Here is a 15,510-nt window from a genome sequence, read left to right as displayed (position 1 = left end):
TAGTGAGAAACCTGTTCCAAAGCTTTCGGGCTGACTCTCCGGCTGTTGAGTTATATGACTTAAATCGTCTGCATCCGGTGGTCGGACATAGGTCCCTTGAAAATTTGCCCGAAAAGCGTCTTCGAGCTCTTCCCAGCTTCCAATGGAGTTTTCGGGGAGGCTTTTAAGCCAGTGTCGAGCTGGCCCTTGGAGCTTGAGGGGTATGTACTTGATGGCGTGGAGATCGTCTCCTCGAGCCATGTGGATATGGAGGATGTAGTCCTCAATCCAGACCCCAGGGTCTATCGTTCCGTCATACGCCTCTATGTTTACGGGTTTGAATCCCTTTGGAAATTCATGGTCCAGCACCTCATCGGTGAAACATAGGGGGTGTGAGGCGCCCCTGTATTTGGGTGTACCGTGGTGTTGGGATGTTTGTTGTGTTGCATTGCATACTGGAGCGCGCTTGCATGGCCCGTAGATGGATCTGGTTGCGCCGTACTTTTGATGCAAGCCCTCATGTGGGTCGCGTACTGGCTTATGTGCGGCATCGTTTGCCGCTCTATGTTGGCCACGCGGACGTCTATATGACCGAATGGACGATTTGTTTTTTGATTGCAGGGGATCTAAGGCCTCCTCATCGAATTCAGGTAGCAGCTTTCGCTTCGGGTAGCTCTTGGTATGGCGATTACCGCCGTACTTCGCTGCAGTGTTGAGTACATCACTCCATCTGATTCTGAGTGTGTCTTGTGCAATCCTGAGCATTTGCTTCTGCTTTTTCAGACTCCTCGCAGTGGCAACAAGACTTTTATGGGTATTCTGTTGCTCCGGGTGTCTGTCCGGTGTGATGTTATCCAGACTGTTATCTTCGACGGAGTCAGGTTGTTTGGTTTGATTCTCCGTGTTGCCGTGGTCGGACGACGGTTCAATGCCGTGTTTGTCGTCCGCTGGCTCGCCTTGCTCTATCGCCGGGTTTATATGATCGCTTCTTCTGCCGAGGCGGGATTTGGAGCGGCGCTTACACCGCCGCTTTGACTGCTTCTCGAGAGAACAACCCTTCGCTGCATCCTTCCGTTCCTCATCGTCGTTTTCTTTGGGTGTGTCCACCATGTATACATCATATGATGAAGTGGGTGTCCAGTGCCCTGTGGGCAGTGGTTCCTGTTTGTCTCCTGCATCGTCGTCCATATCGTCGATGTCTTCGGAGTCGAAGTCGAGCATGTCGGTCAAATCAGCGACAGTGGCTACTAAATGGGTGGTGGGTGGGCGGCGAATTTCTTCCGCATCCCAATCCTGCCGAACATAGTTTGGCCAGGACTCTCCTGATAGAGAGAGAGACACAGGCGCAGGGTGAGGGCCGAAAGATACCCGCGGAGGTGAACTCCATGATCCGTGCCCAGTCGGATTCGACAGGCATGGGCGCAGGCGGTTCGGAGTCCGTGGCCGGGGAAGAATCCGGTAGTTCGGCGTCACGGCTCCCGGGAAGGGTAAGGTCGATATTCGGCTCGATCGCCGCTAAGGATACGACCTCTGTGGCGGGGTCTATCCACCCATCCATGGATGGCGCAATTGCCTCCGAATTGAGGGTCGGAGCGGTTGCCGGTGCGGTCTCCTGAACAATGTCTGATGGCAGAGCTAAATCATGCTCATCGTGACCGTGCGGCGCACTCGGCAAGGGCTCAAATCCGTCGAAGATCAAGTCTCCACGGATGTCGGCCGTGTAGTTTAAGCTTCCATACCTGACATGGTGGCCCGGGGCGTAACTCTCGATCTGCTCCAGATGGCCAAGAGAGTTGGCCCGCAGTGCAAAGCCGCCGAATACAAGGATCTTCCCGGGGAGAAAAATCTCACCCTGGAATGCATCGCTATCGATGATCGAAGGAGCCATGAAGACTAATGACGACGACACAGAGGAACTCTCAATGAAAGCACCAATGTCGGTGTCAAAACCGGCGGATCTCGGGTAGGGTGTCCCGAACTGTGCGTCTAAGGCGGATGTTAATAGGAGGCAGGGGACACGATGTTTTACCCAGGTTCGGGCCCTCTTGATGGAGGTAAAACCCTATGTACTGCTTGATTTATTCTTGATAATATGAGTAGTACAAGAGTAGATCTACCACGAGATCGGAGAGGCTAAACCCTAGAAGTTAGCCTATGGTATGATTGTATGTTGTCCTATGGACTAAAACCCTCTGGTTTATATAGACAACGGAGGAGGCTAGGGTTACACAAGGTCGGTTACAAAGGAGGAGATATGCATATCCATATTGCCTAGCTTGCCTTCCACACCAAGTAGAGTCCCATCCGGACACGGGACGAAGTCTTCAATCTCGTATCTTCATAGTCCAACAGTCCGGCCAAAGGATATAGTCCGGCTATCCGGAGACCCCCTAATCCAGGACTCCCTCAGTCTTCAAAGAAGCAGAACTATGTATCTCTCTCCACTGCTGAATCTGAATACATTGTTGTTGGATCTTGCTACGCTCAGCTCTATGGATGAAGCAAACACTCAAAGACTATGACATTCATCTGAAGCAAGTGCCACTCTACTGCGACAATGAAAGCGCCATCAAGATCGCCAACAACCCAGTTCAACACTCGAAGACAAAGAACATTCAGATCCGTCATCACTTTCTCAGAGATCATGTCATGAAGGAAGATATTGATATCATTCATGTCAGCATTGAAGAGCAACTGGCAGATATCTTCAAAAAGCCCTTGGATGAGAAAAGGTTTTGCAAGTTGCGGTGTGAGCTAAATATCTTGGAATCCTCAAATGTCCTGTGATCATGCACACATCCTAACACTTATGCATGCTGATGACTTAGATGTGCAAACACACGAAGCAACGTATATCTTCAACAAATGAAGACTTACATTCTAAGTGTGAATGCATTAACACGGAATTTGACTTAGGAGCGCCACGATAATTGTGCGCCGTGTCTGGGTCTAATATTTCCTATACGGTGGGTAACGCCACCACGAAACTTTTGTTTGGAATACTTTATGTTGGCGTTACATTTGCAAAGTCTTCGCATTTTGTTTACCTTCATTATTAACATGGCTTCATGTTTATCTTCAATGTACTGATTTGGTTTCTGTCCTCTACAGCATTCACTTATAGCTATGTCTTCTAGTTGAATCTTTTGAACTAAGTGAATGTGATCGGACCCTGATCTTTTTATGCTCCCATCTTAAGTCCATCTATCCAAATCATATGCATTCTATTGAAACTGTCAAAACGTCTTCTCTGTGTCCTTGTCAGCAGAAGACACACCTCCAATGTGTTGCATGATCGCCACATGTCCTTCAGATGTGAACCGCCAGGGGCACCTGTGTAATAACATTGTGCCGTCCCTGTCCCTATAAATACACGCCTCACCCCAGTCATTATCTCTTCTACCACTCTCGCACAAACCCTAGCGCCATAGCTAGCCCTCGACGACGAAGCACATAGCTGCCGCGACCTCACCAACGCCGTCCTCACGCCGGCCGCGGACATCGTCGTCTCCGCCGTCGTCGTAGGTGTCCTCTGTCGCCAAGTTAGGGCACGGAAGATCGAACTGCTCGGCCTCCTCTCCCACTCCGTCTAGCAGTTCCTCGTGTGGTAAATAAAACCTTTTTTACAGTCTTTTTGATCCGATAGATTCATCCATTTTCAACCACAAGTGGTTTCTGTTCCTATAAGTTGGATCTATCTCATTTTTCATCTCATAGCATGCCTAGTATGTTCACTTATTGTGACGCCCCGAGACCGATGCGCCAGGTGTCTTCTAGTTATTCGCTGTCATTGCCATGTCATTTGCTTGCGTGTTGCATCTTGCCATGTCATCATGTGCATTGCATCATCATGTTTTCAAAACCTGCATCCGTCCGGGTTTCCCCAGTTCCGTCCGTTGTCCGTTCTGAGCCCAACCACACTCGCACGCGCCTGCGGCACGTCCGAAATATTATTTTATAAGTGGCCGGAAAATGTTCTCGGATTGGGTTGAAAGTTGGCGTGTGGTCTTATTATAGTGTAGATAGACCGCTTGTCAAGTTTCATCACATTCGGAGTTCGTTTGATAGCCCAACCGTTAAACTATAGCGGCATTATAGCCGGTCTAACGTCGGACGTTTTCGGTCTCCGGAAAACCGTGTCGGGCTGCATCTCTCCCCTCTTCTCTCAGACCAATCCACTCTCCACATTCCTCCTAGGCCCATCCAACCCCTCTTTGCTCAGTGCATCGACCCCTCGCCTCGCTGTCCGAAACTGTCCCGGACCCGACCCGAGCAGTCGTGACCGATGGGTCCGGAACATCCCCAAACATCTACAAAACGTCACCATTTTCTTATTTGGACGCCCTAGATATTTTATTCGCGACCGTCCGATTTTGATCGGAGGGTCCAAAACTAATGCTTTTGTCCCTACATATAGACCACCCCTAGGACATTTTTCCATACCGCCGCCGCTGCTCCACCCAAATTCCCCTTGGGATCTCCCCTGTCCCATCCACCATTCCATCCAGCAGCCGCCACTCCTCTCCTCCTTGGTTTGCACGCTCGGTCAACTAGAGCCCCTCTCGATCCAACTCCTACCACCTCGCCTGATCCCCTGCTCGTTTGAACCCCTGTCTAGATGCTCCCGCAATGACGCAGCGCCGGCCTCCCGCGCTCAGCCTCCTCCTCGCCGGTGCTTCCCCCGTCGAAGGCTCCTGCCCAGCAACAACAGTCACCAGGAACCGCCCGTTCCTCCTTCTCCCTTCGTTTTTCCCCTGGATCTCTCTCTCCCTCCCAGGCCATTTCCTCTCGCTGGTTCATAGGGACGAGCGTGATGGAGAGGCAAGCTCCACGCCATGGCCTCCCCTGCTCACCCCACCGTCTAGATCAGGCCAGGAACCGCCGCCCCGCCGCCCTCTCGTCCAGTTCCAGCCGCCTGACCCTGCCGCCATCAGAGCTCCGGAGCGTGACGCCATGGACCTCCCCGTTGCGCCTCCACGCCATGGTGCCCGAGGCCTCCCTGCAGGACCACGCCGCCTCGATCCTCTTCGGCAGCAGTCGTCGCCTTGTCCGGCCGCCGGAGTTCCCTCGCGCCAAGATCGCCATTGTCGCGCCGAGTCCGTTGCCAGACGTCGTCGTTGCCTCTGCTTCGCCCCCCATGTTGCCGCTGTCGCATCCTGTTCCGTCTGAAGCTCCGGCGCCAAGTTCCTCTGCTCGATCCCCTGCTGCGTTGACCGCAGCCCGATCCAGCCGACTCGGGCTCGTCCCACCGCACCGAGCAAGGCCCAGCCGGCTCCCCTGTGATTTCCGCATGGGCCGGCCTCCTCTCCAGCCGCGGCCCAGCAGCCTCCAAGGCCTAGTCAAGAGCCCCGCGGCTCAGCTGGCTCCAATGGCCTGGGCTTGGCCCGTGGTGAGGAAGCCCAGCACCCAGATCCAGTCGCATATGCTTTTTTGTGCGCACTGTGATTTTCCTATTTATTTCAGAGAGCTCCAGTTTTACAGAAAACTCCTTGTAGATCATGCATATAATAACTTAATAACCGTGCATCGGTTTAAAACAATTTATATATGAAATATGCTTAGTTTTTCATCTAGTTTCATAATAAGTCATTTTCATCCATGTTTAAAATGCTTAAAATGTTGTTTGTTTAAATTTGCTTAAATAAATTGCTAAAATGCTTTGATTCATAACTTAATAACCGTAGCTCGGTTTTAAATGAACTTTATATGTAAATTGGGTAGAAAAATGCATAGTTTAACTTGGTGGTTTCACCTTGCATGTTTTACAACTCTAAAATATTGTTTAGGGCAGAACAGTACCAAACCTAATATGTGCATATGAGGATTTTCCGGAATTGTTGTTCGCTGTTTCCGGTCTCATTTAAACTTGACTAGATAGGTAGTTTTACTTTGTTCACCCTCTTGCCATGTTTAACAACATTTAATATTGTTGGGTACATAAACAAGATTGAACTAAATAAGTCACGTGGTGTTTCGTCAATATGCAACGGAGTTGCATATTGAGCTCCACTTAATTTGTAGTGTTGTTTGTGCACTTGCCATGCCATGCTTCTTTAAACCGGACATGCATCATACTCGGTTGTGCATCATGCCATGTTGATGTGGTGGTTGTTCACTGTGTTGTTTGCTTTCTTTCCGGTGTACTTCTTCTCGGTAATCTGGTAACGTCGTGTTGTGATGATTCGTTCGACTACGTCCACTTGTCTTCTTCATGGACTCGTTCTTCTTCCTTGCGGGACCTCAGGCAAGATGACCATACCCTCGAAATCACTTCTATCTTTGCTTGCTAGATGCTCGCTCTATTGCTATGCTTATGCTACGATACCTACCACTTGCTTATCATGCCTCCCATATTGCCATGTCAAACCTCTAATCCACCTTGTCCTAGCAAACCATTGTTTGGCTATGTTACCGCTTTGCTTAGCCCCTCTTATAACTTTGTTAGTTGCAGGTGAAGATGGAGTTTGTTCCATGTTGGAACATGGATTGTTGTTGGGATATCATAATATCTCTTATTATGTTAATGCATCTATATACTTGGTAAAGGGTGGAAGGCTCGGCCTTATGCCTGGTGTTTTGTTCCACTCTTGCCGCCCTAGTTTCCGTCATATCTGTGGTATGTTCCCGGATTTTGCGTTCCTTACACGGTTGGGTTATAATGGGAACCCCTTGACAGTTCGCCTTGAATAAAACTCCTCCAGCAAGGCCCAACATTGGTTTTACCATTTGCCACCTAGCCTTTTCTTTCCCTTGGGTAGGCCTGCCCAAGGGTCATCTTTATTTAAACCCCCGGGCCAGTGCTCCTCTGAGTGTTGGTCCAAACTGAGCGATGTCCGGAGCTACCAGGGGCAACTCTGGGCTGGCCCACCCGACGATTGGCTCATCCGGTGTGCTCTGAGAACGAGATATGTGCAGCTCCTATCGGGATTTGTCGGCACATCTGGGTGGCTTTGCTGGTCTTGTTTTACCATTGTGGAAATGTCTTGTAACCGGGATGCCGAGTCTGATCGGATTGTCTTGGGAGAAGGAATATCCTTCGTTGACTGTGAGAGCTTGTGATGGGCTAAGTTGGGACACCCCTGCAGGGATTTGAACTTTCGAAAGCTGTGCTCGCGGTTATGGGCAGATGGGAATTTGTTAATGTCCGGTTGTAGAAAACTTGATACTTAACTTATTTAAAATGCATCAACCGCGTGTGTAGCCGTGATGGTCTCTTTCCGGCGGAGTCCGGGAAGTGAACACGGTGTTTGGAGTTATGCTTGACGTAGGTTGTTCTAGGATCACTTCTTGATCATAGTTTCTGGACCGTCCTTTGCCTTTCTCTTCTCGCTCTCATTTGCGTATGTTAGCCACCATATATGCTAGTGCTTGCTGCAGCTCCACCTCATACCTTTTACCCTACCTATGAGCTTAAATAGTCTTGATCACGAGGGTGTGAGATTGCCGAGTCCCCGTGACTCACAAATACTTCCAAAACCAGCTTGCAGGTGCCGATGAGACCGTGCAGGTGACGCAACCCAGCTCAAGGAGGAGCTCGTTGAAGATCGTGTTCGTTATGTTGTTCAGTTTCTAGTTGATCAGTAGTGGAGCCCTGTTGGGACGATCGGGGATCTGTGTAGCATTTGGGGTAGTCTTCTTTTATTTTGGTTCCGTAGTCGGACCTTGTGTGTATCTGGATGATGTAATGTTATATTCATATATTGTGTGAAGTGGCGGTTGCAAGCCAACTATGTATCTCTTTCCCTTATGTATTACATGGGTTGTGTGAAGATTACCTCACTTGCGACATTGCTTTCAATGCGGTTATGCCCCTAAGTCGTGCTTCGACACGTGGGGGATATAGCCGCATCGAGGGCGTTGCACTTATGCTTCACAAAGTAGTTAGATTCCTCACTTGTACTTATTCGTGGATTCGTACAAATCTGGAACCAACTCTCTACATATGAGTGAATGTCTTCGCACTATGAGGTCAATGTCTTCTAAACTGATTTATCTTCAAAATCTTCTAAGAATGCATATGACCTCTTCCCCTTCGCTCGCATCTCTAATGCTGTCACAGGTACATGTCCGTGGGAGAATCCCTTGGTTCTCATAGTCTGCATTCATTTGCAGAGTTCTTACAGCGTCACATAAATTCTCCCGAAGCTAGTTCCTGTCTGACCAGTAGATGGAAGACTTCGACAGTGTTGAAGCCTTTCAGTCTAAACTTCATGACAACTCAAAAATCAGTCAGGAAGGGCGGCAGACAATGCCGTGGAAACACTGCTAAGGACCTGCCACCGGATCTCTATGAGTTTTACAAGTCAGATCCAGAAGAAACCTATGGAGAACGCAAGAACCGAATCCAATGGATTCGAAGACATTGGGAGGAGGAATGGTTCAAGTACAGATTCGTCACCAAGGAGTATGCTGAGAAGAATGCCTTAAAGGGCCCCTGGGGAGATATAATTTACAAAGGTCTTCAGCCCAAGTCGAAGTCCGAAGCTATTGCTCAAGGCTTCTACCCCTGCATTATTCGTGGACCTCGGCCTGCTAATGCCGACCCATCCTCTCTGTTATGGCGTCGTGAAGACAATTTGTTCAAGCGCAACTATCAGGCTGTAAAGAACTCGGCCAAGGAAAACAAGAAGTCTTTGGGATTAGACTTCAACCCAGGCCCCTCTGCACCACGAGCTGATGGCACACGCGAAGCTGAACCCAATCTTATTGGGCCCTTCTACAACTTAGAAGGTCTCATCACTCCCATTCAGGTTCAAGGGGTAGCCGTGGACCACTCTGCAGATGACTCTGATTCTGATGAAGCGCTTGCACCTCCGAAGCCAGTGAAGCAACAGAAACCAAAGGCTTCAAAGCCCCCCTCTGCACCAAAGGTCTCACGAGCGAAGCCTCTGGCCACTGCACCTCCTGAAGCCAGTGTGCGGTCTGAAGATCTCTCACGCATCTCCAAGTCTACCAAGTTGAAAAAGCCCATGCAACCAACTGGTCAAGCACTGACCCCTGCTGCTGTTTTGAGAAAGGAGAATGATGCCATTGATCTGTCCAGCGATGACGATCTTGGCAATGACGCTCTTGAGCAGTTGATAAAGAGCAAGCAAGAGGCGGAAATCTTCAATGATCTTCCCCTCTTTGATGTGGAAATCTTATACAAGTTTATTGATGAGTGGTTTGACAGCCCAGATGTCAGTTTTGATGATCTTCAGCTTCCAATTGGCCTCAGCGTCCCCTTCCACGGAGCCATTGCTCCTGAGCTAGCTCTTGCTCAGAAAATTGTTGAGCTGAAGCATAAGATCGATTATGAAAAGGCTCAGTTCAAGAGGCACATGGCCAAGCTCAATGTTGAAGACATTCAAAACTTCAAGGTCATGATGCATGATCTCAAGGAGGCATTCCACAAGAAACGAGAAGAAGCAAATGGTTCTCGTGAGCGCATGAAGAATCTTGCTGCCAAATATGTTCAAGGCTACAATGAAGCTGAAAAGCGCAAGGCTTTGGGGCGACCAGGCATCGACCCCAGAATGGCTGCCAAAAAGAAGAAGAAGCCAGCTATGGCCGAACCAGAAGCATCAAGGCAGGAAGAACCTCGCATTGTCTTCCCAGCCAGTATAATAGGCTCGAAGCCTAAGGTCCCCACAGTGGCTTCAGAATTCAAGAAAACTAGAGCAGCTGAAGCCGAAGCCAGAAAGCGCAAGACCAAAGCCACTACTGATGATGCTCCCCCAACCAAGAAAAGAAAAACAAAGAAGAGAGACCGGGCTGCTTCCACAGAGTCCCTTGTTGTCGAGCCAGTTTCTGTTGCTCGTCCTTCCTCCGCACATCGAGAACATCGTTTGGTAGTTCATGAGCCTGCTTTCACAGAGGCTCCTGAAGCTGAAGAGAATCAAGATGTTGACCCCACCACAGCTGAAGACATTGGTACTCACGACAATGTTGAAGATGATGAAGTCCTTCCTCAGATCGAGCACAATTTGGTATCATCGCCTGTTCTCACGAACAGCGAACTCATCAGCATTGGTCATCCATTGACGGCAATTGCTCAGGATGACTCATGGGCTGATCACCCTCAAGAATCCCCTCGTGCTGAAGAAACACTAGTCACTCCCCCACCACAGTTCACCACTCTGGTGATTGACAGTGAAGACTTTGAGGCCCAACCAACTCCATCTCCACAGGCATCGCCAGCATTTCGCAGGCTTCGCAAAGGACCTAGGCCACAGGTCACATTGTCAAGTGTTCCCGAAGGAGAAGAGCACCAATCCGTCTCATGCAAAGTCTTTCCTGAAGCCTCTCCTACTGTGAACATCCCTGAATCTGAAGCCAAAGCGGCTGAAGATATTCCGGCTGCATCAGCCGATGGCGAAGAAGAACCACGTGATGAAGAAAGAGTTGCTAGACCCCCGTCCAACCCTGAAGTTGTTCTCGAGGAGAACGTGTCTGACCCTCCAGCTCCTAAAGTGGAGGTTACCAATACTGAGGTGGCCACCAACATCAACACTAAAGCCAATGACATTGTCATGGATGAAGCTAATGTGGCGCCTGAAGCTAATGTGGTGCCAGATGACGCTGCACCTGAAGCCAATGCAGCACCAGAAGCAAATCCGCTGCCTAAAGCCAATGCCTCTCCTGTACCTCCTCCAAGGCCACACACCATCGAGCAAGCATATGATCGTGGACAGCTTGTTACCGTCCGCTGGCCAATCCTGGTTCCTCCGCCTGCTCCCGGACCTCAGTTTGCCTATCATGTGGAGCACAAGCCTCAGGTCCAGAAGCCAAAGCCAAGGCTATGACGGTTTCCAGGTACTTCAACTTCACCAGTATCATTTAATCTGAATGGATTCAAGGCACACAACACATTCTTCAACAGTGCCAAGAACCCCTACACAAGGCCAAGAATCTCTTCGGACTGATTCTGGAGTTATCAGCAGCGAAGCTATTATTCATGCATCTTGTACAATCAGGGATGCATCTTCCCTCACATGCATCTTGACTGTGAAGCCATTGCTGGACTGCCATACCTTGAAGAAGCCCTTGATTGCTTCCGTCATGCGGGTCTGCTTAATTTTGTGACTGTAAAGGAACACTGGAATGAAGAACTTCTGCTTCAATTCTATGCTACCCTCCACATTCATGGATACAACAGGGATCCGAAGACTTGGATCCTTGAGTGGATGACAGGAGATGTTCATCATGAAGCTAAATCTCAAGACTATCATTGAGCTCACAGCCCTGCCCACTCCCGGTGAATACTACGAACCAGGTTGTCAACAATGCCAGAATGCTTTGGAGAGCATTTTCCAGAAGCCAGAACCCAACATGAGTCAAATGCTGAGCATGATGAAGCCTTTGCCACGCGACGTTGAATACCCAACCGAATTCTTTGTTGAAGACCTAGAGTATCTGCCCCGCACCATTTATCATATCATCCGAAAGACTCTATGGCCTGTCAAAGGACATTCATCTGCAGTGAAGCTTGAAGGAGCAATGAAGACTTTGGTTTTCTATATATTCAATGGCATATGCTTCAATGCTCAAGACTTCTTCATCAGGCAGTTAGTTGCATCTGGCTCCGACATTTTTGGTCTGAAGTTCTACGCTCCGTGGGTAATGCGCCTTATCAAGCTCCGACATCTTGTATTCTTGCCAGAGGTTGATCTGTTTGTTGAAGTTATTTACCCAGAGCCTGCTAAGGATCCAATCTATCTTCACAACGTTGAACGTCAAAGCTTCACCCAGCCCATTGAAGGAGTTCAGGCAGTCTCTCGTGTTTATCCCTTGGCTAGTAACACACGTGCCCCTCGCACCCAAACTAACGCCACTGGAAGCACCATTGCCCAAAGGCCTCGGAAGTGATCTTGTGTTCTCAATGACCGAGAGCTTCTCGTCGCGCTACATCAGAAACAGGATAAGCATCATGACTGGCTTAAGAGTCAGATGCAAAGCCTCTTGGTGGACGTCAATCGCATTCGCAATCTTGCCACCAAGAATGCCTTTGTCACACATGAAACCTATCGGAGGTCTTGGAAGAGTTTGACTTTGCTCACAGCTGAAGAAGATCTTCAAGACGATGGCTTCACAGAAAGATTCAAGTTTGACTCCACTCCTCCAAGGAATGCTCACTTGCGTCGGACTCCCTCCCTTGAAGACTCTGACTATTCTTCCTCAGCTGCAATAGTGAATGCCAGAGTTATCGATGATCAAGATGATGCCACTTCACCACCTCCACCTTCAGCGCGTCTTGACACTGCACCAAGTTCTTCTGCACCACCGGACCTCAATGACGACCCTGCTGCTTCGCCTACTCCTCATGGGAACGAGTAGAAGCTCTATGTTTTCAAACCTTTTTTGTCATTACTGACAAAAGGGGGAGAAGCATATGAGTTGATAGTCTTCAAGCGGGTCCATATGGGTGGTTGCTTTACTTTTTGCTACTTTTTTCAAGTGCTTACAACTCTCACTTTTGAAACATTTGGTTTGTTTTGAGTTGTAACACTTAAACTTGATGGTCGTCTGCTACCTTTTTCGACACTATGTGATGCGATGATAAATTCCGCATGTGCGACGATAAATTCCGCACGAAGTCATTTTGCAGACGTCCATTTTTCATTATGCATGTCATTATCTTCGATATATCCTTTCATGCATGATGAATTGTCTTCATAAGTAAAAGAGGAGCTCCGCAAGTACATCCTACCATGTGCATTTGCATTCAAAAGCAAAATACTTATATGCACATCTTCAGGGGGAGCCTTTCTGCTACTTATGAAGACAATACTTAAATCCTTTACAATTTCACATACTTTATACCCATTGAAAACTTCAACCAGTTTGTCATCAATCACCAAAAAGGGGGAGATTGTAAGTGCATCTAGTGCCACCCCTAGTTGGTTTTGGAGTATTGACGACAGACCTGGTTGAGGGACTAATGTGTTTGTGAGAATTGCAGGATAACACGGGTAGTAGTCCCTCACTGATTCGATTTACCTACCGGAGATGACTCCTAAAAATGTATGAAGACATTGAAGTCAAAGGTGGTATGTGAACACATTCACATTGAAGACTATGACAAGAGAATACATCGCGTGAAGACTATGGAGCACGAAGACTTAGTTGTTTCGTCGTTCTTTTTCTTCTTTGTTGAGTCATAGGAACCACCGTACTGTTAAGTGGGGTCCAAGTGAACCAGTCAGAATGACTGAAGTGATGCTTAACCAAAATCCTATGTCTTCGAGCGAAGACAATGAGAGCAAATCTTATCCAGAGCTGGATAAGTCAGCTTTGCTTGTAGCTCAAGTAAAGTTGCCGTGTGTGTTTGAAATATGACCATTGGAACACATGTCAGTTCCTTAGTGACCCAGGGTCATTTCAAACAAATCAGGTCGGGTTGCCTAGTGGCTATAAATAGCCCACCCCCTACACCATAAATTGGTTGGCTGCTCAGAGTTAGTGCACGGCTTTTGTCGTTTGAGAGCAACCCACCTTGAAGTCTTTGAGAGAGAAATCCTTGCGAGGACAAAGCCCTACACACCCAGAGCCAAAGAGTGTTAGGCATCACTGAAGTCTTCCTGTCTGTGTGATCTGAAGACTTATTACACTTGAGGACTGTGAATCCTCCAGCCGGTTAGGCATCGCGTTCTGAGCATCCAAGAGTTATTGTGGATCGCTGGTGAACGAAGTCTATGAAGGTTTGGAAGTCTACCTCGAAGACTTACCAGAGTAATTGGGCGAGGACTGGGTGTCCTTAGCTCAAGGGGAATAAGGTGAAGACACGGTCTTCTGAGTTGAATCTCAGCCTCCCTAACCACACGTACAGTTGTCACAGCAATTGGAACTGGTCCAGAAAATCATTGTCTTCAAAGAGCCACTGGTTCTATCCTTCCCATCTCTTTATTTGCAAATTGGTCCTTGTGAAGTCATTGCCTGTTTGCATTATCTATTTGTCTTCACTGTGTGACTGCTTGTTCTAATTGGCTTCATACTATCTTCCATCCTGATCTATACTGCCTAGATGCTATTAGTCTTTGTGCTTTCATTTCATTGAATACTTGACTATGGCTTGCTTAGTATAGTCTACCTTCCGCTGCATGGTAATAGGTTTATTTCTATCGTTTGTCTTCGAAACTTCCATGCTTTGAAGACTTTCATAAAAATCGCCTATTCACCCCCTCTCTAGTCGATCATTAGCACTTTCAATAGTGTACAAGTACGTACAACCAGGGTGCAATAAAGTAAATACGGCCCCGTATGTACATACGGGCGGGGTCTCCAATGCCTACTCGTGCATACGTACGGCCAGGGCTTGTGTACATGGAGAGGTAGCATAGAGCAGCGACGGTGTCCTGTTCATCGATGATACATCTCCAACATATCTATAATTTTTGATTGTTCCATGCTATTATATTATCTGTTTTGGATGTTTTATATGCATTATTATGCTATTTTATATTATTTTTGGGACTAACCTATTAACCTAGAGCCCAGTGCCAGTTCATGTTTTTCCTTGTTTTAGAGTTTCGCAGAAAAGGAATATCAAAAACAATCCAAATGGAATGAAATTTTCACGACGATTCTTCTTGGACCAGACGACATCCAGAGGACTTGGAGTACACGACAGGAAAGCCATGAGGCGGCCACAAGGACGGAGGGCGCGCCTAGGGGGTAAGGCGCGCCCCCCGGCCCACCCTTGTGGGCCCCTCGTGACTCCACCGACCTATTTCTTCCACCTATATATTCTCAAATATTCTAAAACCAATCAGGAGAGCCACAAAAACACTTTTCCACCGCCGCAACCATTTGTACCCGTGAGATCCCAGCTAGGGGCCTTTTCCGGCGTCCTATCGGAGGGGGATTCGATCATGGAGGGCTTCTACATCAACACCATTGCCCTTCCGATGAAGCATGAGTAGTTTACTTCAGACCTATGGGTCCATAGCTAGTAGCTAGATGGCTTCTTCTCTCTCTTTGATTCTCAATACCTTGTTCTCCTCGATGTTCTTGAAGATCTATTCGAAGTAATACCTTTTGTGGTGTGTTTGCCGAGATCTGATGAATTGTGGGTTTAAGATTAGCTTATCTATCAATATTATTTGAGTCTTCTCTGAATTCTTATGTGCATGATTTGATATCTTTGCTAGTCTCTTCCAACTAGATTGGTTTTTCTTGCAATGGGAGAAGTGCTTAGCTTTGGGTTCAATCTTGTGGTGCTTGATCCCAGTGGCAGAAGGGGAACCGACACGTATTGGATTGTTGCCATCGAGGATAACAAGATGGGGTTTTCATCATATTGCTTGAGTTTATCCCGCTACATCATGTCATCTTACTTAATGTGTTACTCTATTATATGAACTTAATACTCTAGATGCAGGCAGGAGTCGGTCGATGTGTGGGGTAATAGTAGTAGATGCAGCCAGGAGTCGGTCTACTTGACACGGACGTGATGCCTATATTCATGATCATTACCTTAGATATCATAATAACTCTGCGTTTTTCTATCAATTGCTCAACAATAATTTGTTCACCCGCCATAATATTTTCTAT

The sequence above is a fragment of the Triticum dicoccoides genome, chromosome 3A, assembly GCF_002162155.2.
Source record: "Triticum dicoccoides isolate Atlit2015 ecotype Zavitan chromosome 3A, WEW_v2.0, whole genome shotgun sequence".
Classification (NCBI taxonomy): Eukaryota; Viridiplantae; Streptophyta; class Magnoliopsida; order Poales; family Poaceae; genus Triticum; species Triticum dicoccoides.
Note: the sequence above shows the minus strand (reverse complement) of the source record.